General features: G+C 37.9%; 1 non-coding gene across 1 annotated transcript; it reads right to left on the bottom strand.

Annotated features, from left to right (window-relative positions):
• Positions 1-1,894: 1,894 nt before the first annotated feature.
• Positions 1,895-2,025, bottom strand: MIR845E (microRNA MIR845e). Its single transcript, NR_127866.1, has one exon. It is a non-coding gene; the product is annotated as a microRNA MIR845e (primary transcript).
• Between the last annotated feature and the right edge of the window lie 23,258 nt (positions 2,026-25,283).

Genomic DNA, 25,283 nt, shown 5'->3' with positions numbered 1-25,283 from the left:
ACTACTATGACTACAGTTTCCATGAACACACCTTCTTAGGATCACCCAAGGGGACACACTGTCTTAATCCCAAGAGATATCATGGTGCCTCTATTGAGAATACCTATTGCTACCAACTTCCATCAAGAATGACCCAATCCATAGGGAATATATGATCAGCTTACAATCTCACCTGTTGGTCAAAGTCATTGCTAACTTTAGCACAAGCTCAATATTCTCTCAAAGTTGAGAGACAACACAATGAAGCAGCTTGGTGAGGTCATGACTACTTAATATCCTTAATTCATGACTCACTGTAGGTCATGTCCAATGTGTAACCATACACACTAGTGCACTCACCATGGGAAACCCATCCTAATAACCAAGACCAGCCATCCCTCCAATTAGGAGGTAGTGCACTACAACCTCTAATGGGTTGCCTAAACCCATGAACCGGTTGTGAATAGGTCATATTTTTGCAAGGAACCCATGACTTAGATCTTCTGTCCAACTTCTAATGTACTTAAGTCACGTATAATGCAAAAGAGGCAAGCAAGAATGCTCATAAAGTATAATACATGGAATAAGGATAGATAAACGTGAAACTGGAACATCATTAAATAAATAATGAATTCCTAATTGGAGGGATGACTGGTCTTGGCTATCGGGATGGGTTTTCCATGGTGAGTGCACTAGTGTGTATGGTTACACATTGGACAGGACCTATGATGAGTCATGAATTAAGGCTATCAAGTAGTCATGACCTCACCCAGTTGCTTCATTATGTTGTCTCTCAACCTTGAGAGAATATTGAGTTTGTGCTAAAGTTAGCAATGACTTTGACTTACGGGTGAGATTGTAAGTTGATCATATATTCCCTATGGATTGGGTCATTGTTGATGGAAACTGGTAGCAATAAGTATTCTCAATAGAGGCACCATGATATCTCTTGGGATTAAGACATTGTGTCCCCTTGGGTTATCCCAAGGAGGTATGTTCATGGAAACTATGGCCATAGTAGTTCCTTGAGTGGAACTTGACATAGGCTCTTTGAGAGCTAAGGTATGTCAATTAAACATACAATAGGATGATCTGTAACTCAAGAATGGTAGAGGTAGTCTTGAAAAGCTGATAGCTTTCACTTAGTTAGACTACAGACACCGGTTCATGGGGAGACTAAACACAATGGATAGTAGGTCACAGACCCGAGCACTTGGTGTCTCATTGTTATTTACATAGGATACTAGAATTAAGTTGATTCTCTATAGTGGGATGTTGAATCAAATTTAGAATTGGATTATGAGGGATCCAGTATTCCTATGTGTCCCAATGGACCCCGCTCTAAGCTCATTTACCTTGTTGGCATGGGTTATGAGGGTCAGATTGGCTCTAGGTTCACTTTTGTGCATAAGGGTGTTTTGGTAATTATGCAAGATTGCATAGGGGTAAGTGAACAAGGTATTTGGATTGGGTTAATTGATTAATTAGTAAGCCCTGTTGGATTAATAATCAATTAAGACCCATTTTAGGCTAGATTAAGTGACCCAAGCCCATGTGGGCTCAAGTCACTTAAGCCCACTTAGGAACCTTATAAATACCCCCTAAGGGTTAGGGTTTCCATAGTTTTTGTCTCCCACCATCCAGAGAGATTGAGAGCTATAACATCCACCCTCTTTTCCTCCCCACCGAAAGTGTGCCAAGATGAAGTTTCGAGCCATCGGGTGGAAGACTTTGAATTTACGAGACTTCTACGCTTTCGATCTTCATCTTCACCATGTGGATTTGATTTTGGAACATTCGAATATGAGGTATGGTTTTCGTTATCACTTTTCAAATCCCTTTAAAGTATAAAAATATTATTTTTCCGCTGTGCGTAGGATTTAGAAAAAGCCTAGGATAGTTATGCATGTTCCTAGAGTTTTTCCCATCAATTGGTATCAGAGCCATAGGTTAGTAATCGTGCTAGAACCATTCTAGGGTGTGCTAACTTGTTTTTTCAAGGTTTTTGTTTATCCCATGGCCCTAGGGATAATTAATGTGCGTTCTTTATTATGATCTTGTTATAATATGATGGTTATAATTGTGATTGCTTTTTATTAGGGATGTCATAATTACTTGGATTAGTTTTTAATTTTTATAGATGGGTTGTAAGCCTCATAAAAGGCATAGGTTTTTTGTTTTTTTTTTAATAATCTCATTTTTATCTTAGAATGATATGTAAACTTCAAATCTTTGGAGTATAGGATTTGTAGTAAAAATCCATTTTCTTTTTTTATCATTCTTTGTAACCTATGGAGAGTATGGAAGAAATCCAAAGCATCAAAATGCGTTCACACACATGCCCTTGTTGGAAAAGAGAAAAGAAGGATTCTTAAAGTTTCTTTTATAAGTTCCTATGGTGATTTAAGGGAAAAGAAAGAATCTTAGAAGTTCTTGATTTGAGATCCTTGGCAGCACAATTTTATCATATTTAATTTAAAATTAGGATGAATTATTGTAATTTTATTATAGCAAGTCACCTATGGTATTGAAGCTTAGGAATTCATGAATCCAACGCTTCAAACATATCTCAATTCAGAGTTGAAATGAGGGAGTTATAACCAATTGAAGCAAGGTTGCACAAAGAGCATGGTTGCACAGTGACGTTGACTTCAAATCAAAATTGGGGCTACCTACCTTGAGCTTTTTGGGGCAAAGAACATATGATTTTCAAGCTTAGGAAGTTAGAAATCTAAGGCTTCAAACATATCACAATTTGGAGTTCAAATGGCAGAGATATAGTTGATTGAAGCAAGGTTGTGCAAAGGGCTTACAATTACGGGATGGAGTTCAAGCCAAATTGTTTTTGGTTAATTGGGTTCAGTTTTTTTTTTTTTTTTTTGGCCTCTTTTTGGGCTCATTTTTTTGGGCCCATTGGGTTTTTTTTTTCACTAACCCTATCTTTGGTTACAGGGCTATTTTAGTAATTTGGATTTTATCCAAATTTTAATTACCAAATTTGCAATAGGATCCCTAAGGCCATGGAAATTATTTATTTAATTTCCTTTAATGTCTTTTATACTTTTTTATTTTTGGCATAGAATATATTTTGGTATTCTTAAGTTAATGAATTTTCATTTTTTTTTCCTTATTTTAGATAATTTATTAAATTGGAATGTGCTAGGAATTAGGAATTTTTTATTTTAAGTAAAGACAATTTGGAAAGAAATAAGGAACTTACTTCCTTTTCAAATTAAACTCTTAGAGATGTTTTTTTTTCAAAATTAATCTTTTTAAATTTTAGATCTCTAAGAATCTTTTTATTTTAAGGAAGATGTTTGGTTTTTCCAAGTTTTTATGAAATAAAATATTTCCTGTTTAGCACAAGATTCTAATTTAAAGAAATAAATATTTTTTGGAAAAATATATGATAGATAATTCATGATTAAGATAACTTACCAAGATATTCTTTCAAATAAAATAAATTAAAATGCTAATTTTGGATTTTCTTAAAAAAATAAATTTTCATTATTTTTATTTCTACTATTATTTATTTAAGAAATTGGTTCCTTTTGGGACTTTCCTTTATTTGGGTTATGTGGTTCTCCAGACTCCCCCCCCCCTCTCTCCCTCGAGAGAATGAGGAAACCATTTAGTCTGAAAAGGAAAGTTCAAGGATAAGGAATATGAAAAATATCCCTATTTGGCATAGGAGTCTCAATTCAAGTAATAAATAAAAGTTTGAAAATTCTCATGATAGATAATTTATTTTAAGATAGTTACCAAAATGATCTTAAAGTCTCTCTTCCAAAATATTAAGTAGGAGCGGGCCATAGGCAAGCCCATAGCCTCTAAGATCGAGCCCATCTTGATTTTGGGCCCATCACCATCCTAAAGATGGGGTGGCCCAAGGAATCAAGGGATATGGATTATCCTTTATGAACAAGACTATATATATTTGTAGTGGGAGTGGCCAATCCTAAAGATGGAACTCTTCACTTGGTAACATTGATGTCAAGTATCTTAGTTACACACTTAAAGTAGACATGAATTACTAGAATCACCTAAAGTGGTCCCACTTACATGGGCTAAGGGCTAAACATAAAGGTATGTTGATCAATTGTTTCACGTGCCCAGCTGGTGTACCTTGATTTTGGTCTTCAAACGGGAGTAATCAACAAAATTTATAACCTATATCACCATGTGCTAGGATAGCCTTAGCTAGTATAGCATAGTGGCTCTAGGATCGTTCACTAGGAAGGGTTTTCAACTTACAACTGATACTAATTCAAAGTTGAATTGATGGTTTTTCATTTCAAGGTTAGCTTCAAAAGAAAACAGAAACTTTAGTTGAAAAAGGATTGGTTTTAAGCTAACTAAAAGGAAAGTAATGGGAATTACTTATAAAGAAAAGCGTTTCTTGGAGTTTTAGGATCACTGGGGTCAGGCTCCTCATGTAAAAACAGAGTTCCGGTCACTTGAATCTTTTCCTCGCATTAGAGAATTAACATAAAGTTAATTCTCTAATCGGTGTTGTATAGATGCTTCCCTTTTATTGGATTCAAACACTAAATCCCTATCATTGATTCATCTTGCAATGGCTCGTGCTTCTCACCTAGCATTTTCCATTCAAGGTGATTCTTAACCTTGGACTTCCCTTCTCAAGCTCGCAAGAGATAACTAATGGATGTCTCCTTAGAGTACAAAAGCTTACCAAGTGTTGGCAATTCTAGAAAATCCTACCTTCAAGTCACCTCCCAAAGGCTCGCAAGAGGTAAATTAGTGCATCTCAATGGACAGAGATCACTTGCCTTACCAAGTGTTGGCCCAGGTGAATTAAAGGCGTTTTAAGTTAACTAAAAACATAGAAACCATTAACGGGTCACACTTTCTCTTCATTAACAACTGAAACAACAAAACTACCAATTCTTGCACTCGACACCTTACCTAGCTACCTTAGCTCCAAGAGACAAAAAGTCTAGCCACTCATTCTCTGAGGAAACATCCTCAGAGCTTGTTTGGCTAGTAAAAAAAATACAATCAAAGTGAGTAGGTAAGGTAGAGTAAAACTCTGTATTTTACTTCCTTCAAAACTATACAAAAAGTTGTATCTGAGAACAAGCTCTCGAGAGATATGTCTGTCTGTTGAAAAATTACAAACAATAAAAATGAGGTTATTCACCCTTTGTTCTTACTTAATAACTAAGGAATCCTATGATTGGTGGATTACAAGGAGAAAATGGGGATTTAAACATCAAATATCTGAAGAAAAAAAAAATCTAAAAGTGTCGGTAGCAAATATCTGGAAGCACTCAGGAGGATTTCACAGGCATGCAAGATGGCTGTGAAATTTTGCAAACTAAAGGTCACCATTTCGCAGCTAAAGGCTGATTTCGCAACTTGCGAAATTGGCCTTTAGCTTGGTGTGATCGGCTTCCAATGGCTCTAACTTCTTCATTTCAACTCCGATTCGCGCACCATTTGAAGCGTTGAATTGCTGACTTCCTGAGCTTTAAAACAAAATATAGTATGCATGAAATGGGCTCCAGGAAGTGCTCCAAAAGTGTCCAACAGTTGCTGTCCTCTTGAATTCTTCATGTTAGATTTCTCTCTTTGCTTTCCCTCCTTGCATTCATGATTTGCTTATGGCAAAGGACTATAAAGCTTCAAATCTTAGGTTCTTCATGTTAATGAACTTCCAATTGCTTTGCCATGGATTCCATAGAACTCTCCTCAATCTTGGATTGCTTTGGTGATCAAATTACTATCAAAAGCACCAAAACTTACACAATTTGATTAGAAACAATTGCAAAGGTACTTAATATGCTAATTGAGTTAAAAGGTAATAACTACTACTCAAAAGTGTTTAAAAGAGTTAATTACAAGCCACAAAATAATACTTTTTGAGTAGTAATCACTCCCCCCAACCGACATATTGCTAGTCTCTTAGCAATAAAGGAGAGAAAAAGTAAACTAAACAGTAATATACTTTATAAAATCATGCTGATCACTTCAAAAAATTTTAAGTGGCATGATGATCAAGCTCTCACATCGGACATTAAAGATATAGAACTCAAATTTCAGCAAGAGTTATCAAATACTTTACCTAGTCACAATTCATAAAGAGAAGGCATTATGCAAATTAAAGCTTTAAAATCATTTCCATTTCCAAAGGACCAAACCTTACTCTTCCACTAAAATCTAAGTGTTACTTGATAGCTTCCGAATATAGTATGTTAAACTAATCTCTCCCCCCAACCTAGTTCTTTTTCAACGCTTAGCAAACTAACAAAATTTAATAGGCTAAGAACGCACCCTTTTATTTCACATTTTTTTTCTTGTAGGAGTACAAGGCTTAAAGGTATTTTTTTCTAAATTGTCCATGTAACGGGGGTCCATCGATGACTCCTAACTAATTAAGGTAGAGGGCATCAAGCTTTAAGGATCTTTCAACCACTAACTCCTCGGATTTTACCCCCGACTTTTGAGAATGAATTTTAATACCCAAGCACCTACAGTATGTTAAACTCCACCTATTCACCCTTGTAACGAGCATTGAGGTCGGTGACTCCCAACCAATTAAGGCTTAGGGCACCAGGTTTTAAAGATTTTCACCATATACCCCTCAGACCTTGCTCGGGTTTCAAGGCAAGCAACATTTTTCTTTTTCTTTTTTTCAAAGGTTCATTGGCCTTTTATAAGGTGTCCCAACACTATTAAAATGAGGTCAAAGGTACCAAGTCTAAAATTTTCCTAAGTCAAGAGGGTGATAGCTTTTCATCTTATAATCGGAACCTAGTGTGCACAGTATGTGAATAGCTTAAAGTGGAAGAACTAAGGTTGAATTCAATAGAAGTTCAATAATTCATCAACTTTAGTAAGCATAATACAAACTCTAAGTCAAGTAAAAACATAAATTCGATTTCTCTCATTTTAATTTGAGAATTTTTCCTTAATAACCATGGAGAGTAGAATAAAAACTTTTAAAAAAAAAATTTAAAAATTAAGCAAAAAGCAACTAAGTTACCAAAATAACTTAGCATTAACAACAAAAACTTCCTTCCTCAACTCTCCCCCCAACCAAGCTGAACATTGTCCTCAGTGTGGCATGAGCGATTGAAATTACAGGGAGGAAGTGGTGCCTCCTGAATGGTATGAAGTTCGAGTAGAATAGGAGAAACCACATGTTTCAAAAACAATAAAAGATATGAGTAGAGGAATTAAAATAAAATAATGCCAAGAGTACTAAAAAATGATAGATTTATATTACTTCATGAAAGTACACTATAAATCAAAACAAGTAATACAACCAATCCTAATATATAAAACATCAAAAGCATGGGATTACAAGTTCTACTATAGTAAGGAAATACATAAAGGAAACTATGAAAATGATCAGATAGTGGTGGGAGGATGATGTGGAGATGATGGCTCAGCTGCAAAGGTCGGAATGCTCGAGGTGGATGCCTCTGTCTCTCCTTTAGTCGGCTCCTCAGGGGGTATAGTCTGCTCTACGAGAGGAGGGGCTTGTGATGGATCCGTGGCCTCTGATAGGATAGGAATGGGGTGCTCAGGAGTCGATAAAATAGCCAGATGGTGCTGAATCTGCCTCAAGATGGCAGTATGCTGGGTCTGAGTGGCGATAATCTGCTCTTGATGAGCATGAAGAGCTGTCATCTGCTGAGTGAGGATGCTCTGAGAAGTGGTTAATGCCTGCAAAGTGTGACATAGGCCTCTGTACTCAGAAATGGATATGGCGATCCTAGGCTCAGATGAAGGAGGGGGCTCTGATATAGATGGAATAACAGGGGGAGTCCGTGGTGTGGTAGGAGGAGCAGAGGGTGTAACCTCAAGTATAGGCTTTGTAGAGGGCACTGTAGGGGCAGGTGCTCTCATGTCAGTTGGTATCTCAACCAGCTGTGGCTCCTCTGGCTGCTCATGATGTGAAATTTCTAGATGCTCTGGTCTAGCTGGGGCTCCTAGCTCTGCACCATAGGCTATCATACTCATCCATTTTTTGAGAGTGAATATCTCTCGGCAAATGCGTCTGCGCTCAAGCTGAGGCTCAGATGGGTACCCCAAGTGCTCCAGAATCTGACATAGTAATCTGGGGAAGAGAAGTGGAATAGCATCCACTCTGAGTAGCTTCTTCCTATGGACCTTCTCTTCAAAGTACAGAAGAGCTGCCATAATGAGATGATGAGGGCCAAAGAAGAATCCCTTTGATATTCTGAACAATGCCTCTAGCAAAACTCCTCTCCTCTGCACCCAATGTTGAAGTGGAAAGATGTTATGGCGTAGGAGTGCATCTATAAAGAACATGCTGGGAGGGAGCTCCTTCCTCAACAGATACTGGTGTGTGGATGCCCCTCTGGACATAATATGAACTATGTGGCTCTGGGAAGGATGAGTCCAAACTCGATAATCCTCTGGATGTGCTGGCTCGTAGGGAATGTGATTCAACTCATGGTAGCTTAGCTTTAAAGGCGTATCAACAAAATTTATACCTTGAATACTATTACTAAAGTAGCCAAGCTACTATAGCATAGTGGTTCTAGGATCGTTCACTGGGAAGGGTTTTCGCAAACACTAGTGATATTCAAATTAGGAAAATAGGTGATTTTCTTATGGATGTTAGCTTTAAAAGAAGATGTAAATGTTTTAGAAAGATTTAAACTAATCTAAGCTAACATTAAAGACTAAAATGAAAGGGTGTAAAAACAAGTTTCTCAAAGATAGGATAGCTATGCTCTGGCTCTTATGCAAATTGGAAATCTCAGGATAGGCTCCTCGCGTTGGGGTTGCAACTATGGTGATGCTTGCTTCCCGAACCGGTATGGATTTAGCAAATCAAGTTTTAATCCTTTAAAATGACAAAACAGATGGTAGTGTATTTCATCAATGGTTATTCACCTTAGACTTCCTTTGAATGGCTCGTAAGAGATAACTAATGGTCTAAAGCCAAAAGCTTACCAAATATTGGCAACTCAAAGTCATTCTAGGTGATAAACTCACCTTTCAATGGCCATTGAAATTGGTTCTAATGGATTAATACAAAACTTGGAATTGAAAACCTCACCTTCCAATAGCTCGTAGGAGATAACTAATGGATAGAAATCCAAAAGCTTATCAAGTATTGGCCATTGGAAGTTGTCCAAAGGAAATAAAAACCAAACTTTGCATTAATGAACCATTAATGAAAAACGACTACCTTACCTTCTGGGTGCGAGAAATTTCCATGGGATTGCATCCAAGCCATCACATAACATCCATACTTTGAGAAACTAAAAGTTTTAGCCAATCATCTTTTGAGGAAAAGCCCTCAGAGGCCGTTTGGCTACTAAGAAAATAAAATAGCAAAGAGAAAAGAGAAACGAGAGAGCTCTCCCCTATTTTCTAAGTGTAAAACGTAACCTATTATTCTATATTCTATATTCTATATTTTCCAAGAGGTGATTTCCACCCCTTATAAAGTCTTTACAAAAGCAAAAGCTTGTGATTGGTTAGTTACAAGGATAAGAAAGGAAATTACATCACAAAATACAAAGGAAAATATCTAAAGTGGAGTCGGTAAAAACAGAGCAAAATTCGCAACACGCATGGGTTATGCGAATGTTATGCGAATGTTATGCGAATTTCGCATAACACCTTGTGGAATGCGAAATTTTCGCATAACCTGGAGAAGTTGGCTTCCGAAGGCCATATCTTCCTCATTTCAGCTCCAAATCGTGCATGGTTTGAAGCGTTGGATTCTTGACTTCCAGAGCTTTGAAATGGTATATAGCATGTAAAAAATGGACTTCGGAAAGTGCTCCAAAAGTGCGAAAGAAGACTGCAGCTGCTGTCCTCTTTGCTTCTCTTCACTTTGCTTGCTTTTCCTCTTTGCTTCTCTTTGCTTGTGCTCGTGTTTCCACTTGAAATTCAAGCTTGTAAATGTCCAAAATCCTTGCTTTAACTTGTCCAAGTAGCTCCTCCATCATTTGGCATGCTTGAATCGATTCATAAGCTGATAAAAACATGTAAACTTGTCACAAAATGGTTAAAACCAATTACTAAGGACCTTAATGAATTAATTGGTTTAAATGAATATGATTACTACTCAAAGGTGCTTAAAACCATTATAATTAGGTCTACAAAATAGCACTTTTTGGTAGTAATCAGAATGCGCAGGGCCTCTACTATGTGTCTAGCTCCCAGAATACAATGGTGTCCATCTATGGTGAAGTGGATAACAGTAGGATCCCGGACCTGGTGTGTAGTCGTAAACTGATAAAAGTCCAATGCTACACGGGGATAGAAAAAATCCCTGGGAGTCATCAAGTGCTCCATATGGTACCTTTGCAGTAGATGGAAGGAATCCCTGAGCTCTGGCTGAAGTTTGAAAGTAGTTGTGTCAAAGCAAAGCTCGGAGTGGAATGGCCTAGCCTGACAATCCAAGCTACCCTCAATGGGTGGCTGAGTGACCATAAGACGTTTGATAACCACCTCAGGAGTCATGCTTGAGGGAATTTGAGACTCTATGGCTGGTGGCTGAGATGGCTGAGGCTCTGATGGAGGCTCTGAAGGCTACTCTGATGGCTCAAGCGGTGCTGATACACTGGCTTTCTTCTTTGGGGGACGGCTACCTGGCTTTTTGGCTCGGGAAGAACTTGCCCCGGGTGTGGTGGGTGGCCTCCTTGTCTCATATCGCCTTGAAGGAGGACTCAAGGGTGCGTCCTCAACTGGAGGTGGGACGACCAGTGGTTGTGGAGGCTCGGGTATGGAGCCTTGAATAGGGGTCTTTCTTGGGGCTCTGAGGCGGCTTGAAGGAGACGAGGACTTAGTTCCTCGGGTTTTTGCTATGGCTATGTTAGAGAAGGTAGCCGGAGGTGCGTGTGAGGCTTGGGCTCAGATGGGGGTCAGATGGAAGGGTGGTCTGGCTTGGCTCCTCTTTGGCACCTAAGGGAAGTTCAAATGGCCGATTTAAAATGAAATGTGGAATTTATAAGGTTTAAAAATAGATGCCAAGGGACGGTTGGAGTTTTCGCAGCGAAGAGGCGATTTCGCAGCAGGGGGTCGATTTCGCAGCGGATGGGCCTTTTTGCAGCCCATTTCGCAGCTACGAAATGAAGGGGGGCTGCGAAATGGCACTCGTGTGCCAAGGGGTGGTTTCGCAGCTGCGAAATGGGGCTATGGCTGCGAAAATGAAAATTTTAAGGCATTAGGGATTTTGCAGAGCATTTCACAGCTGTGAAATGGCACTCGTGTGCCAAGGGGGTGTTTCGCAGCAGCGAAAATTTTCGCAGAGGGGGGGCATGGGGCTGCGAAATTCGTAGCGGGCTTCTTGGGGCTGCGAAATTATTTCGCAGCTAATGGCCATTTTCGCAGGGCCCTCTTTTGGGCTGCGAAATTTCGCAGACCATGAATTTTCCTTGCTTTTGAACTCCTTTTGGCTCCCTGAGACCTTCCTTCTCTTTCTTTGCAATTCCTCCTAAATTAGATCATTAAAAAAGTCTAAGTTACATATAAATAACACAACTTAAGACCTAAAATTAAAATCAAAAGAAATAATAAAGCTTTTAAATTAACAAAATTAAACAAAAGATATGGACTTTGGTGAAACCAAGTCCATTTAACCCTTTTCTGATTAGGCTTTCTGTGGCTCAAGGAGGTTGATCTCCTCATTTTCTTGCTTGAATGGCTCAATGAATGGCTTGAGACGATGACCATTGACTTTAAAAGTGTCTATGCTGTTGGAATTCAGTAATTCCACCACTCCATTGAGATGCACTTGGTGAATAATGAAAGGGCCTATCCACCTTGACTTCAACTTCCCAAGAAAGATATGGAGCCTTGAGTCATAGAGTAAGACTCTTTGTCATTTCTGGAATTCTTTGTTGGAGATTAATTGATCATGCCACCTCTTCATCCTCTGTTTTGCAACTTTGGAATTGATGTAAGCATCATTTCTTAATTCCTCCATCTCATTAAGGTCTAAGCACCTCTTTGCCCCGGCTCTGATCAAGTCCATGTTTAACTTCTTTATTGCCTACCAAGCCTTATATTCAACTTCCACAGGGAGATGACATGCTTTGCCATAGACTAGGCGATAGGGAGACATGCCAAGAATAGTCTTGTAAACTGTTCTATATGCCCATAGTGAATCATGGAGCTTAATAGACCAATCTCTTCTGCTCGTGTTCACCACCTTCATCAATATGTTCTTGATTTCCTTGTTTTCTAGCTCAACTTGCCCGGAAGTCTGAGGGTGATAAGGTGTAGCTACCTTATGCTTCACTCCATACTTGGCTAATAGGGTTTCAAAAGGTCTGTTGCAAAAATGAGTACCTCCATCACTGATTATGGCCTTGGGCACCCCAAATCTTGAGAAGATATTCTCTTTGAGAAACATGAGAACCACCCTATGATCATTGTGTTTACAAGGGATTGCCTCAACCCACTTAGAAACATAATCCACCCCCACCAAGATATAAGAGTTACCAAAAGACATTGGGAAAGGTCCCATGAAGTCAATGCCCCAAACATCAAAGAGATCAACTATTAGAATGGGGTTCATGGGCATTTCATTTCTTTTTGTTAGCTTCCCGAGCCTTTGGCATCTATCACAGCTCCTACACATGATGTGGCCATCTTTGAAGAGTGATGGCAAGTAAACCCTGATTGCAACACCTTCATGGTTGTTTTCTGAGAGGCAAAGTGGCATCCACATGCACTTTCATGGCAATGGATGAGGATTCCTTGTTGCTCTTCTTCAGGGATACACTTCCTTATTATTTGATCTACACAATACTTGAAAAGGAAAGGCTCTTCCCAATAATAAGCATGGATCTTTGCAAAGAAGTGCTTCCTGTCTTGTGCTTTCCACTCACTTGGAACTTCACCAATAATTAGATAGTTACAAATATGAGCATACCAAGGAGTTTTTGCTAGCAACATAAGTGATTCCTCAGGAAAGTCATCATTAATAGGTAAGACATGGGAATTGTGTGCTATAGCCAACCTTGAAAGGTGGTTAGCTACCACATTCTCCACTCCTTTCTTATCTCTGATTTGGAGATCGAACTCTTGTAGTAAAAGAATCCATCTAATCAACCTTGCTTTTGCATCTTGCTTTGTTAATAAATACTTCAAGGCTGAATGGTTAGTGAAAACAATGATGAAAGACCCTACTAGATAAGCACAAAACTTGTCTAAGGCAAACACTACAGCTAATAATTCTTTCTTTGTAGTTGTGTAATTCCTTTGAGCTTCGTTCAATGTCTTTCTTGCATAGTAGATCACATAGGGCTTTCCATCTTCTCTTTGGCCAAGCACAGCTCCTATAGCAAAGTCACTAGCATCACACATTACTTCAAAGGGTAGTTGCCAGTTAGGAGCCCTCACTATTGGAGCAGTTGTCAAAAATTGCTTCAATTGATCAAAACTCTTTTGACATCTTTCATTCCATATAAACTTAGCATCCTTAGCCAAAAGTTCACAAAGAGGCTTTGAAAGCTTAGAGAAGTCTTTTATAAACCTCCTATAGAACCCTGCATGGCCAAGGAATTGTCTTACTCCTTTTACAGTTGTTGGGGATGGCAATTTGACAATAAGTTCCACCTTTGCTTTATCAACTTCAATGCCTTTCTCGGAGATGATATGGCCAAGGACAATTCCTTGATGTACCATAAAATGGCATTTCTCCCAGTTGAGCACCAAGTCATTTTCAATGCATCTGTTTAGAACCGCTTCTAAATTGACTAAGCATTCTTCAAATGTACCTCCATATATGGTGATGTCATCCATGAAAACCTCCATAATTCGCTCCACCATATCACTAAAGATACTTAGCATACATCTTTGGAATGTTGCAGTTGCATTGCATAAACCAAAAGGCATTCTTTTGTAGGCGTATGTTCCAAATGGACATGTGAAAGTGGTCTTCTCCTGATCTTCAACATCAATTTCAATTTGAAAATACCCGGAGTACCCATCCAAGAAACAATAGAAAGGATGGCCAGAGACTCTCTCCAACACTTGATCAATAAATGGCAATGGAAAATGATATTTTCTTGTCACAACATTCAATTTTCTATAATCAATACACACTCTCCAACCTGAAGTGAGGCGTGTAGCAACTTCTTCTCTTTTTTCATTTTGAACCACCGTAATCCCTGACTTCTTTGGTACCACTTGAGTAGGACTCACCCAAGGGCTGTCAAATATGGGGTATATAATACCTGCTTGAAGTAGCTTCAGAACCTCCGTTCGCACCACCTCTTGCAAATGAGGATTCAATCTTCTTTGAGGTTGGCGAATTGGTTTAGCTTCTTCCTCCATGTATATATGATGTGTACAAACCAAAGGACTAATGCCTTTCAAGTCAGATATTTGCCATCCTATTGCTTTCTTACACCTCTTGAGAACTTCAAGTAGACAATTCTCCAGAGGACTAGTAAGAGATGAAGATATAACAACAAGGCATTGTTTATTCTCTTCTAGGTATGTATATTTCAACTCCGTGGGCAGAGGCTTCAGATTGAGCTTTAGGGTCTCTTCTTTAGTAGCTTCTTGTGTCTCCTCTTTATTGAACAAAGGCAGAATCTCTTCTCTCCTCCTCTAACCTTGTAGAGTAGCAAGCACATCTGAGGGTTCAGGCAGCCCTTCTTCAAGATCCCCAAGACTTTCATTCAACTTGTCTTGCATATTCTGATTATAGTGCTCCTCCATTAGAGTGTCAATAATGCCTCCCTCTTCTGGACCTTCTTCTTCTTCCGGACTGATTAGCTTTTTAGACATATAAAAGATATTGAGCTCCAGTGTCATGTTGCTAAAAGTGAGTTGCATGAGTCCATTCCTACAATTTATAATTGCATTTGAGGTAGCAAGGAATGGCCTTCCAAGGATGATAGGAACATAATTAGCTTCCTTGACAATTAGGTCCGTATAAAAAACAACGAAGTCTATTGGATAGTAGAAATTATCAACTTGAACTAAGACATCTTCAATTATCCCCCTTGGAATTTTCACTGATCTATCAGCTAGAGATAGAGTGATTGATGTTGGCTTTAATTCACCAAGTCCCAATTGCTTGTAGACAGAGTATGGTAGCAAATTCACACTTGCTCCCAAGTTTAACAAAGCTTTCTCCACTACCTTTCCTCCAATCATGACTGAAATGGTAGGACATCCCGGATCTTTGTACTTCAAAGGAGACTTACATTGTATGATAGCACTTACTTGCTCAATCAAGAAGGCTTTCTTGTTCACATTCAACCCTCTTTTGATTGTACACAAGTCCTTTAGAAATTTTGCATATGTTGGAACTTGTTTAATCATATCCAGCAATGGAATATTGACTTTCACTTGTCTCAATGCTTCAAGAATTTCTGATGCATTTCTAATTCCATTTTTCCCATGCAAAGCTTGATGAAAAGGTGGAGAGGTGTGTTTCTTCAACATTTCTTCCTTAATAAGCACTTTCTCCGGATTTGCAATCACTGTTGAATCATGGTCCTCTTTCCCTTCACTGATATCTTTCTTCTTTACCTTGATTTCCTCCCTCTTCTTTGTCTCTTCTTCTTCTTCCTCTTCAACATGTGGCTTGGGTGTTGGCAACTCAACCTTTTTACCACTCCTTAGAGTGATCAAGGCCTTTACATCTCTCACCTGTGAGGATTTTCCCTCATGAGTTTCCACTTCATGGATACCTTTGGGGTTGTGGTGAGGTTGAGAAGGAAATCTACCCTTCTCTTGCACTGTGTTCAAGTTAGTGAGCCTTGAGATTGAGTATTGGAGATTATCTATCTTTTGAGATAAGTCATTTTGCATCCCATCCATCCTTTTATTCAATGTATTCTCTACACTGTCAATTCTTTGACTGAGTTGAGCATTGATGGCTTTTTGATCTCCAACAAAATCTCCCACAACCTTGCTTAGATTCACTATTGCTTGTTCAAGGCTTGAAGCTTGTTGAGATGGTTGAGCTGGCTATTGGTACTGAGGTGCTCTTGGCTTCCAAGAAAAATTTGGATGATTCCTCCAACTTGAGTTGTAAGTATTTCCATACGAAGCATTGTTGTTGGGCTTGAATTGTCCAATGAAATTTGCTTGATCTCTAAACATTTCTCTAGCAGCTGGTATTATAGGGCACTCCTCCACCAAGTGTTCATAAGATTGACAAATAGGACATGGCTTGACTTGTACTGGTGTTTCAGCAACAGCTTGCACTTCATGTATATTTTTCAGTTCTAGCTCCTCCAATCTTCTTGTCATAACTGCAAACTTTGCTTTCATATCAACATCTTCATTCAAGGTGTACATCCCAGCCTTAGCATTGAAAGCATTCGGTTGAGACTTCATCTTCCCCACTTCTCCTTTGTTCGGTTCATCCCATCCTCTTGAAACTTCAGCCACATAACTCAAGAAATCCATGGCTTCCTCCGGATTCTTACTCATGAAATCTCCTCCACACATTGTCTCGAGGAGTTGTTTCATTGAGGAAGACATCCCATCATAAAAGTAACTCACCAATAGCCATGTATCAAAACCATGGTGAGGACAAGCATTAATGGCTTCCATGTATCTTTCCCAACACTCATAGAATTTCTCATTCTCTTTAGCTGAGAAGTTTGAAATTTGCCTTTTCAAGCCATTTGTTCTGTGAGTAAGGAAAAATTTCTTGAGGAATTCAGCTTGCAAATCAGTCCAAGTACGGATACTCCTTGGCCTTAAAGAATTAAGCCAAATCTTGGCCTTATCCTTTAAAGTAAAAGGAAATAGCTTAAGCCTCATCAAGTCGATTGAAGCTCCTCCTTCTTGGAATGTATTACAAACATCTTCAAATTCCTTGATATGTGCATAGGGATTCTCACTTTCCATCCCATGGAAAGTTGGTAGAAGTGGAACAATATGTGGTCTGATTACTAGCTGCTCTGTAGGGGGCACTATACATGATGGTGCACTCATACGAGGTGGATGCATGCGGTCCCTCATTGATCTGAATGCATTGGGATTGTCCTAATGACCATGGAAACTATGCTGATCTTCAGGTGTAGCTTCCATGATATTCAAGCTCAATTCCAATTCCTTGTTATGAGGTGTTTCACATTTCACAAACCTTCCTCCACTATCTCGTATCCAATTTGGCATACACAACTAGTATCAACTGTAACAAAAACAAAAATAGAAGAAAACCAAAGAAAACAAGACTACAAAAAGACTAAAATTAACTAAAACTGAATTAAAAGATATATTAGAATATGAACAAGTAAAAGAGTGAGTAAAATGAAATAAGAATCACCAAACTTGTGATGAAAATCACAAGTACTTTGAAATAATATCACTGTGAAGTTGGCACCTTCCCCGGCAACGGCGCCATTTGTTTCACGTGCCCAGCTGGTGTACCTTGATTTTGGTCTTCAAATGGGAGTAATCAACAAAATTTATAACCTATATCACCATGTGCTAGGATAGCCTTAGCTAGTATAGCATAGTGGCTCTAGGATCGTTCATTGGGAAGGGTTTTCAACTTACAACTGATACTAATTCAAAGTTGAATTGATGGTTTTTCATTTCAAGGTTAGCTTCAAAAGAAGACATAAACTTTAGTTGAAAAAGGATTGGTTTTAAGCTAACTAAAAGGAAAGTAATGGGAATTACTTATAAAGAAAAGCGTTTCTTGGAGTTTTAGGATCACTGGGGTCAGGCTCATGCAAAAACAGAGTTCCGGTCACTTGAATCTTTTCCTCGCATTAGAGAATTAACATATAGTTAATTCTCTAATCGGTGTTGTACAGATGCTTTCCTTTTATTCGATTCAAACACTAAATCCCTCTCACTGATTCATCTTGCAATGGCTCGTGCCTCTCACCTAGCATTTGCCATTCAAGGTGATTCTTAACCTTGGACTTCCCTTCTCAAGCTCGCAAGAGATAACTAATGGATGTCTCCTTAGAGTACAAAAGCTTACCAAGTGTTGGCAATTCTAGAAAATCCTACCTTCAAGTCACCTCCCAAAGGCTCACAAGAGGTAAATTAGTGCACCTCAATGGACAGAGATCACTTGCCTTACCAAGTGTTGGCCCAGGTGAATTAAAGGCGTTTTAAGTTAACTAAAAACATAGAAACTATTAACGGGTCACACTTTCTTCATTAACAACTGAAACAACAAAACTACCAATTCTTGCACTCGACACCTTACCCAGCTACCTTAGCTCCAAGAGACAAAAAGTCTAGCCACTCATTCTCTGAGGAAACATCCTCAGAGCTTGTTTGGCTAGTAAAAAAAATACAATCAAAGTGAGTAGGTAAGGCAGAGTAAAACTCTGTATTTTACTTCCTTCAAAACTATACTAAAAGTTGTCTCTGAGAACAAGCTCTCGAGAGATATGTCTGTCTGTTGAAAAATTACAAACAATAAAAATGAGGTTATTCACCCTTTGTTCTTACTTAATAACTAAGGAATCCTATGATTGGTGGATTACATGGAGAAAATGAGGATTTAAACATCAAATACCTGAAGAAAAAAAAAATCTAAAAGTGTCGGTCACAAATATCTGGAAGCACTCAAGAGGATTTTGCAGGCATGCAAGATGGCTGCAAAATTTTGCAAGCTGAAGGTCACCATTTCGCAGCCAAAGGCTGATTTCGCAGCCAAAGGCTGATTTTGCAGCCTGCAAAATTGGCCTTCAACTTGGTGTGATCGGCTTCCAATGGCTCTAACTTCTTCATTTCAACTCCGATTCGTGCACCGTTTGAAGCGTTGGATTTTTGACTTCCCAAGATTCGAAACGACTTATAGTATACATGAAATGGGCTCCAGGAAGTGCTCCAAAAGTGTCCAAAAGTTGCTATCCTCTTGAATTCTTCATGTTAGATTTCTCTCTTTGTTTTCCCTCCTTGCATTCATGATTTGCTTATGGAAAAGGACTATAAAGCTTCAAAGCTTAGGTTCTTCATGTTAATGAGCTTCCAATTGCTTTGCCATGGATTCCATAGAACTCTCCTCAATCTTGGATTGCTTTGGTGATCAAATTACTATCAAAAACACCAAAACTTACACAATTTGATTAGAAACGATTGCAAAGGTACTTAATATGCTAATTGAGTTAAAAGGTAATAACTACTACTCAAAAGTGTTTAAAAGAGTTAATTACAAGCTATCAAATAGCACTTTTTGAGTAGTAATCATGTATAAGAAGGTGCAGGGAAGTGTGGTGGTCTTTATGATCTTATATGCTGATGACATTCTATTTATTGGTAATGATGTAAGGTTATTATCATCTGTTAAGATCTGGTTGTCTACTCAATTCCAGATGAAAGATTAAGGAGAAACGCAGTATATTCTTGGAATAGTCCTTAGGGACCGCAAGAATAGGAAACTCGCACCATCTCAAGCTACCTACATAGATAAGCTTTTGGTCAAGTATGTGATGTAGGATTCTGAGAAAGGTTTGTTACCTTTTAAGCATGGAAATCTTTTTTCTCTAGATCAATGTCCTAAAATACCTAAGAAGAAAGAGCACATGCAGTTAGTACCCTATGTCTCTGTAGTGGATAGTCTTATGTATGCAATGCTATGTACTAGGCCAGATATTTGCTTTGTAGTGGGTATGGAGAGTAGATATCAGTCTAATCCATGTCCAAAACATTGGACAACTATAGAATATACTCAAGTATCTTAGAAGAATGAGGGATTATATGCTTATGCTCCAAAGTGTTGAGATAGTTTAGAGGGTGACATAATGGTTGACAAGATACCTTCTATGGAGAACCTGGTGGATCCCTTCACCAAGACATTGACAGAGAGAGTCTTTGTTGGTCATATGGATAACATAAGTTTCAGATGAGTATCTGGCATGCTTTAGAGGCATGATGCTTTGAGGCCTAGTGGGAGAATGTTAGGATAGAGCCCTTAAAAGCATAACATGATGTAATAAAATTAGAGTTCATTATTTATTTAATGATGTTCTAGTTTCACTTTTATGTATTCTCATTCCATGTATTATACTTTATGAGCATTATTGCTTGCATCTTTTGTATTATACATGACTTAGGTACATTAGGACTTGCATAGAAGATCTAAGTTATGGGTTCCTTAAAAATAGATGACTTGTTCACAACCGATTCATGGGTCTAGGCAACCCATTAGAGGTTGTAGTGCCCCACCTCCTAATTGGAGGCATGGCTGATCATGGCTATCGGGATGGGTTTCCCATGATGAGTGCACTAGTGTGTATGGTTACACTTTGGACAAGACCTACGGTGAGTCATGACTTAAGGCTATCAAGTAGTCATGACCTCACCAAGCTGCTTCATTGTGTTGTCTCTCAACCTTGAGAGAATATTGAGCTTGTGCTAAAGTTAGCAATGACTTTGACCTATAGGTGAGATTGTAAGTTGATCATATATTCCCTATAGATTGGGTAATTTTTTATGGAAGCCGGTAGCAATAGGTATTCTCAATAAAGGCACCATGATATCTCTTGGGATTGAGACAGTGTGTCCCCTTGGGTGATCCTAAGGAGGTGTGTTCATGGAAACTATGGAAATAGTAGTTCCTTAAGTGGAACTTGATATGGGCTCTTTTGAGAGCTAAGATATGTCAATTGAATACACAATAGGAGGATATGTAACTCAAGGATGGTAGAGGCAGTCTTAAAAGGATGATAGCTTTCACCTTGATAGACTACGGATACTAGTTCATAGGGAGGCTAAACACAATGGATAGCAGGTCACAGACCCGAGCACTTGGTGTCTCGTTATTATTTACATAGGATATTGAAGTTCAGTTGATTCTCTATAGTGGGATGTTGAATCAACTTTAGAATTGGATTATGAGGGAGCAAGTATTCCTATGGGTCCCAATGGTCCCCGCTCTAAGTTCATTTACTTTGTTAGCATGGGTTATGAGGGTCGGATTGACTCTAGGTTCACTTTTGTGCATAAGGGCATTTTGATAATTATGTAAGGTTGCACAGGAGTAAGTGAACAAGGTCTTTGGATTGGGCTAATTGACTAATTAGTAGACCCTATTGGGTTAATTAATCAATTAGGACCCGTTTTGGGCTAGATTAAGTGACCCAAGCCCATGGGGGCTCAAGTCATTTAAGCCCACTTAGGAACCCTATAAATACCCTATAGGGGTTAAGGTTTCCATGGTTTTTGTCTTCCACCATCCAGAAAGATTGAGAGCCATAGCATCCACCCTCTTTTCCTCTTCACCGGAAGTGTTCCAAAATCAAGGTTCGAGTCATCGAGCAGAAGACTTTGGGTTTAAGAAACTTCTATGATTTTGATCTTCATCTTGACCATGTGGATTTGATTCTGGAACATCCAAATATGAGGTATGGTTTTCATTAGCATTGTATGAATCCTTTTAAAGTGTAAAAATATTATTTTTCTACAGTGCATAGGATTTAGAAAAAGCTCAGGATAGTTATGCATGTTCCTAACCTGATTTGGACTTGGGAAACAGAGAGATTTGGGTTTTTCCCTTCATTATCATACATATGTGGTCTATGTCGAAAACGAAACTAACTGTCATGATCGATTGGACCAGATGCTATCTATGACTAAAACAAGACAGGACAATGATGTGACCGATCGTACAGGTGCGATCTACTGTAGACCCCCAATTTTATCCCTTGCGACTTGCATGTATCTTGGGGGTGTTGCCCGCACCCAATTTCTGAATGTCACGGCCATGGAGCCCTTGTTGGGCTTAATCGGTTTTCGGACCTCACATGAGTTCACTTATGGTTCGATTGATGGTTTTTTTAGATTAGGTGAGTTTTTAGCTTGTTTTCTATATTTGGGTTGCTTGGGAGGAACTTTCAATGTTTAATTGTGTCAATTGGATATTTTGCTTCATTTTCATTTTCATTTTCATTTTTATTTTCCATTTGTATTTTAGCTTAACATTTAGACTATTGTTACGTGCATGCGATATTTATTTATGTTTCCTACTTTATTTATTTATTCATCCACTTGTTTATTTTCATAAAATTGCATGTGCTTGGAAACCTGATTATCCTATTATTATTATTATTATTACTAGTATTGTTAATTCGTATTATCATTACCATTATTATTATTTTTCGTATTATTATTAGTATTTACTTACTACATGTGTGTTTATTATTATTTCACTCTTCTTATTTCATTTTCGGTTTTTTTTTTATTTTTGTTTGCATATCTTTGTTTTTATTTTTCATTTTCTTATCTTATTAACTAATAATAATAATAATAATAATAATAATAATAATAAGAAAAAAAATGAAAAATGAAAAAATAAACAAATGAAGAGGTGTGGGAGCCAGACAGTTGCATGAAAAAAAAGTCAAAAAGAAAATTGAGAAGTCGACAGACTGCATGGGAGGAGAGAGAGAGAAAGAGAGAGAGAGACTGGATTATTTTGCTGAAAATTAAGAGGCTTTGATGGGGAAAAGATGAGGGGGAGATTACAAGAAATGAAAAATGGGAGCCGGTTGAGAATCTTAGTAAGGAAGAAAAGGGGAAAAAAAAATCTGAGAGAAAGAGGGATTTCCGAGGAGCTGCATGGGAAAGAGAAGAGTATATTTCGAGATGGAATGGAGGGGTTTTGAGCAGAGGATAAAAAGGGAGACTTAGGGGAGAAGAAAGGAAGTTTGGAGGAGGAGGGAGGGGTTTTCAGGGAGAGCATTCAGATTTAAAGAAAGAAAAGCAGAGAGAGGGGTGAGATTTAGATTGGACGAGGAGAAAATAGAGAGACAAGAATGGGAGAAAGGCAAAGAGAGACAACACAGGAAGGAAGAAATGACTTATATAGGGAAGAGATTTTATGATTTTTGGGTAGAAAGAGAGGTTTCGATAAAGTGGGTTTTGAGAAGTAAAACAAAGAAGAAGCAAAACAGAGGAGGAGTAGAATCAAAGGAGCATCTTGAGGTATGACTATTGTAGATATCTTATTCATTTTAGTTATTACCCTATTCCTCATTCATTGCATGCTGTTCTTGGATGTTTATTTGTCAATTTGAGGTATGAGTAGCAGATGGCCTTATGTCGTTTATTAATGTCTGATACATTTGCAAGTTGGTTGCCATATTTTCCAACTACTGCTTCTTTGTTCATGCTGGATAAATAATACAGATTTGGTCTAGCATTACTACAAAAATACTAAATAATGACGCTTAATTTCTTGACGTTTTTAAAAAGTGTCAATGAATTAAACCAATAATGGTGCTTTCTAAACGATGACACTTCCTTAATATTTACATTGGCGCTTGAAGAAATTCAATTAATATTGGCATTTTCGTATATAAAATAATGACGCTTTATTGAAGATGACGCTTGAAAACGTGTCATTGTAACATATGAACATCATTGGCGCTTGTTGCAAGTGTCATTGTCTCCTGCATATACATAATGTCATTCCTTAGCACTTTTTACAAGGATCATTGTCTCTCATTATATATACACAACCCATATTTTCCCTTCTCTAAAATAGCATTTCATCTTCACAAACACCATCTCAACCCGACAAACCCCCATTTGTATAGGAAAGCTACCTGTAGACGATTTCACCGACGAACACATGGGCAACCACTAGGAACCAACTGATGACCACCAGTAAATGACTATAGACCACCAGCCATTAGTCAAAGACTTTATCGACAATATTTAGAAATGAAACCCTAATCCATTAGAGACTCCCGAAAATCCACCATCACTACCCTCGCACCAAAACTATCTTCATTCCTGACAAGGAGTGCCATAAGCTTAACCTCATCACTACCAATTTCTTACAAAGGAATTCTCTTGAACACGAGCAACCTTCTCATCGACATAGCTGTTGTCGTCGATGAAGACTTCTTTCAAAAGTAACTCAATAGTCTCCTTTGTTCTATGATTCATTCTTTTTTCATGATGAAATGCTAAGTTTTGATTTTGTTCTATTATTGATCCACTATTAATTGCATTTCTCATTATTTTATATTTGGGAGAATAAGAAAATTTTGAATCTCCATGTTTTGTGTTTTTTTATTTTTTGGATCAGGTAGTGATTTTAGATACAGTTGAAGTGAGAATAATATGCTGATGGAGAATTGTTTTCGATCCATTAATGTGGCCATCAGAAACTCTTCTAGTGGGGTAGTCAAAGAAGGTTTCCCCATATGGCCAGAAATTTGCCTGATAATCAGTGGTGGTATTGATAAAGTTATTATTTCTAGCATAAAAAAATGAATCACCAAAGATGAAAAGTTCAGCATGCTTTTGGGGCTAGCTGCTAGTTGGGATGATACTACATATACAAACAACCGAAAAATAGATTATATGAAAGCTTAGACTTGTCATTTAATGTCTGATTCACTTTTTGTAATCATTCTCCCTACTTCTATATAGCCAAGTGAAGACAATTTTGCAAGGTAGATCAAATAGTGAACAAGTTTTCTTTTTTGTTAAACTAGCAGTGCCATTGACCAATATGCAGAGATTGAATTATGTCTGATCATGACTTTGGCAGTCAGAATATGCTCAGCCATGACGTTTTTTCATTGTTCTTATTTGGTAATCAAGAATTTTCTTTTTCTTCTGTGTATATTTTTTGTCAAGATGGACCAATATTGTTACGTAAATTTTTAGTTTTAATTTGTTTCTCATTGCTGTAAGCAGAACACCTATTTGATTGAACTAAAAATAGATTTGCTGAATCTTGCCATTTGATGTCTTGTTCATTTACTGTAATCTTTCTCACTTGTTCCAACTTTTATATACATTCCCATCTGATAAAAATCTTTTATTAGTTCACCAAATGGTCAATAAAACCAGAGTCAATTCAGCCATAACTTTTCTGAATTTTGTTCTTATCTGGTAATAAAAAATTTTCATTTTTCTGTGTGTTTTTGTTTTGGGTAAAGATGATGTAATATTGTTCTATTAGGGTTTCAATTTTAATTTGTTTCTCACTGCAGCTACCAGAGCAATTATTTGATTAAACATTTTTCTGATTCAGCTGGAAACAGAGATCAACTCTACTATACTGAGAATCTACATAGCACAGGTACAATTTTTCCATCCTGAAGAACATGGAAATTGGGTTTCATTGATTTATTAGCAGGAAAAAAAATCAATGAAATTGCTTCTGTTTTTTGCTTTATTCTAATTTCTATAACAATAGCTATAAATATCGAGAAATCTATATTCTTGGGAAGAATAGGTTTTTGAGATTGTAATAGACTCTTCCACAAGATCCCTGGAAGAGTTCTAACTCTGATTTCCTTTATTGTTAAGTTGCTGAGAAAAGAAAGTTGTAAATCTTTGTGTTTCATATTTTTGTTCATGATTGAGTATTCCATAGAGTATTA

This window comes from Vitis vinifera, chromosome 5, assembly GCF_030704535.1.
Source record: "Vitis vinifera cultivar Pinot Noir 40024 chromosome 5, ASM3070453v1".
NCBI classification, from domain to species: Eukaryota; Viridiplantae; Streptophyta; class Magnoliopsida; order Vitales; family Vitaceae; genus Vitis; species Vitis vinifera.
The sequence above is the reverse complement of the archived record's forward strand: the minus strand, read 5'-3'. Positions and strand labels throughout refer to the sequence as shown.